The sequence below is a fragment of the Merops nubicus genome, unplaced genomic scaffold (genome assembly GCF_000691845.1).
Source record: "Merops nubicus isolate BGI_N331 unplaced genomic scaffold, ASM69184v1 scaffold17930, whole genome shotgun sequence".
NCBI lineage: Eukaryota > Metazoa > Chordata > Aves > Coraciiformes > Meropidae > Merops > Merops nubicus.
Genome location: NW_008583757.1, coordinates 8,262 through 12,052, shown reverse-complemented (window position 1 = coordinate 12,052; position 3,791 = coordinate 8,262). Strand labels below are relative to the sequence as shown.

The window sequence follows — 3,791 nt, the reverse complement described above, 5'->3', positions numbered from 1 at the left end:
GAGGAGTGCCTCTAAAAGGGAGGAGTGCAACAGAGGCAACTACTACAGCAGTAGGGGCTAATTACCCCCACCCCTGGGTACACCCGGGGAGCCCTGGGATGCTGAGGGGCTGAGAAGTCTCAAATCAAGGAGATGGGGGGTGGAGAGAGGAAAAAATCACTTGCCATGTGCCACTGAGTGTGTTTTGGGGGTTGGGGTAAGGAGCATGTTTGATTTCCCCCTTGCCTTATGGTGATGCCCTCTGGCATCACACACCATCCCCTGGCATGCTCTGTGGCAGGAGGGGGCATTGCCACTGCAGAGGGTACAAATGACCCCAAAACTTTGGTAGCTGTTGCCAGCCTTGCTGCTGAGGAGGGAGAGGCTGGAGTGGGGAACATCTCCTGGCTGCAGCAGGACACAATCTGGCTAGTGCAGGGGAGCAGGACCATCAGATCCCCCTCTGCACCTCCTGCTGCTCTGTGCTGGGTGGCTGTGAGGCTGAGCTGATGAAGTGCAGCTATTTCTAGCAAGTGGAAGTCATCATCTCTGGAGGGGTTCAAAAAACGAGTAGATGCAGCACTTGAGGCTGTGGTCTAGTGGTTAGAGAGATGTTGGGATGAAGGTTGGACTGGATGATCCTAGAGGTCCTTCCCAACCAGAGGGATTCTATGACTCTGCAGTATTTTTCTGCTGCAATAATACTTCAACTCTTTCTTCATATGAGGCTTGGAGGGTTGAGCCAGGAAGACCTCATCTAGCAGGGCTTGACAGGAGATCTCAGAGTTGGGCTGCTCCTTGGAGGACTCTTAAGTCTTGACTGCCTCTATGGGATGCTCCTTTTGGCCTTTACCTACAAGAACCCTTTCTGGCTGACTTCCTAGGTGAGGCTTTTCAGAGCTGACTGCTCCCCTGCAGTTGAGAGCCCAGCTAGGACCTGCAGACAGCAATGCCCTCCAGCCAGAGGGGTCCCCTGGCCAGGTAGCTGCTTTTTTAGAGGAGGCAGCTGAGCCGTGGCTAGGAGGGGCTGGGGAGGCTCTGATGGCTATCAGGATTAAAAAATACTTCAGGGGAGTTGTAGCCAGCCTTGTGCTGACTGGCAAACAAACCCCAGAGAGGGAGCTGAAATAAATGGCTTCGTCTGGCACTGCAGCTCCTCAGCCTCTTGTAGCAAATTGAAAGCTGGTTCCTGCATAATTCAACACGCATTACTGTGAACAAGGATGTGTGTTGCATCTAAATAGAAGCAGGAGGCTTGTTGAAATGCCCTATTATTGTCAAGCCTCGTCTGTCGGTGAGGTGACATTTGTAGCAGGTTTAGCAGATGGAGGAGATCAGCAGCTCCCAGCCACAAGGGCTGGGAATGAGGCAAGGGGAGGCAGAGGAACTGCCCTGCTCCCAGCCCCCCCCCCAGAGAGCCCGGGTGATGGAAGGGCAGACAAATTCAGTCCTTAATAGACCCGAGGTAAATCCAAGCTGTTTCCTATTAGCCTGCTGTGCTGGGTCCTTTTATTCATGCCCATGCAGCTTAGTCCATCTGCACTGCATGCTGCTGGAGAGCTTCAGTGCTTGCAGGGATGTTTCCAGTGGGCTGTGCCAGGCTAGGGTGGAGGTGGCAGGGTGCTGTAGGACTCAGCACCCTCCTGTCTGTGCCTGTTGCCCTCTGCCGTGGTGCCCTGGCTGCTCTAGGAGTGGAGATCCCAGCTCTGGGTGAGGCAGGTCCCTTTGCCATGCTGGCACTGCCAGATTTCTTCCACCTAGGAGGGTGTGGGACCCAACTGTGGGGCTGCAGCCCAAGAGCTGCTCCAGCAGCCCTGGTATCTAAACACATTGCTGCTGAAGCGTGCTGCCCTGAGGCTGGGCTGGGCATGGGGCCAGGGAGGGGACCTCTGTCCTGACACCAGGGAGGATGGGGTATGTTCATGGTTTGAAGCCCAGGGTGGGGAAAGGGGCACACAGTGGGGTGTGTTCCTTGTGAGTGGTGTGGAGAGGACAGGGAAGGATGCTGAGCCAGGCAGAAAGCAGCTAAGGCAGTAGGATCTGCTCCTGAAAATGTGCTCTCCATCTGCCTGGGGTGGTAGGAGAGTGCCAGGACTCAGCGTTTTGTGACCATCACTGCAACACTCACTTGGAGGAATTGCAGCAGTGAGCCCCTGGTAACAGCTCTTCAGCCACTGCACGTGGCTACCTGCAACAGCTCCCTGGCTTCTGACCATGGCACAGGGGATGGACCCTTGGGGATGTTCCCACAAGCTGTAAATAGGCATGGCAGTGGGATTCCTCCACACTGGGTGTCCCAGGAAGCCCCCAGGCCCTGTGTGATCCCTGTCCCTCAGGAGCTGGGCACTGGCCATAGCTGTCCCTGGGCAGTATGATGGGGAGTGAGGATGGGTTTGCTTCTGCCATGGAGCTGGGCTCCAGCCCTGGGAGCACCACCTCGGATGGGCTCCTGGCCACGGAAAGGCAAAGCCTGTAACTGAGAGCTGTGATCCCCATTAGCTCTTAATTGGCCTTTGAGCAGCTGGTTTCAAGTCACCATTTTCTGGAAGATGTCTCCAAGCTCTGGTTTTCCAGAAGGATCAGGTGCCTGCCTGTCCTTTCCTTCTGTCACACTCCGGCACCGTGCCCTTGCTATTTACTGCAGGAGGGGATTTGCTTACCCTGCACGGGGAGGGTTTCTAGAACCTCTTTGCAGATCCCCTCCTGGAAGCAGGCAGGGCCCTTCTGGCCTGCAGGGAGGATACTTTTAGCTGCCTGTTGAGCTCCAGTGATTAAGCTCTGCCAGGAAGCGCCGTGGAGGTTCCAGGAACTGCCATCTGAGGTGGAATTAGAGGCTGGGCCCCTCACAGCAAGGCACAGGAGGCTGGGTACAGCTTGTGCTGCCTGCAGAGCAGTGGTGGTGCAGCCTCAGCCACCTGGAGCCTGGCTTCATGCACCAGGACACGTCCTAGAGATGGTGACAACCTGCCCAGAAGCAACCGCTAATAAAAGCTTTGGCAAAAGCATCTAACTTTCCTAAAATACCCCTTCCATGGGGCTCTGCAGGCACTGGTTGCTCCATGGATCAGGTTCTGCTGGAGAGTAGGGTCTCCTGTGCTTTGTCCTGCTCCAGGGTGTGTTGGGCTCCATCCCCACCCCACAGGAGCTGGGACACCCAGGTTCTCCAGCTTGCTGGGGTGTCTTGGGGTTGGTGATGTTCCTGTAGCCTGGGCCACAGATGTCCCTTCTCACCCTTCCTGCAAATGCCTCTGAATGCCAACGTTCCCAGTGTTCCCAGTAGGACACAACCCTGCAAAGCCCCTCCTCACACCCAACTGAGGGGTTTTCCTGTTGTCCAGAGGAAATCCTGCCTTACCTCCCTTCTCCTGGGGAAAAACCTAGACCCTGCTCGCATCTCCTTCCCCAGTGGGGAGCCTCAGCTCTCTCAGAGCAAGACTCCCCTGCCCTTGCCCCCCTTGGGGAGCTGCTGGAGTCAGGCAGAGCAGGGAGGGGGGATCCCTGTGAGGATGCTCCCCAGCAGCACTGCTGAACACGAGCCCATTCCCATCCATCTCTGCACACAACAGGTGAAAATGCTTCCGAGGCGGGTGCCCCTGAGCTTGCCAGATGCTGGTTATTTTAAGCCTGGAGAAACGTTGGCCACTGAGGCAGGGAGTTTGGGTTTGCTGCCAGGGGACAGCAGAGGGGACCAGGCAGGGGTCTGGGGGGCTTAGCAGCATGGTCCTGGTGTGCCCAGCCTGGGAGGGGGCTTTGCTGTGGCACAGGCAGCTCGTGATGCGGAGGGGGCTTGGCCTGCTGAAAGCAGGAACTGC

At 56.6% G+C, this 3,791-nt stretch overlaps 1 protein-coding gene across 1 annotated transcript in view; it reads left to right on the top strand.

The window, feature by feature from the left end:
- Positions 1–3,791, top strand: part of RXRA (retinoid X receptor, alpha) — a gene marked incomplete at its 3' end in the record, with an annotated part of 41,365 nt that overhangs the window by 30,649 nt on the left and 6,925 nt on the right. The window lies entirely within an intron of this gene.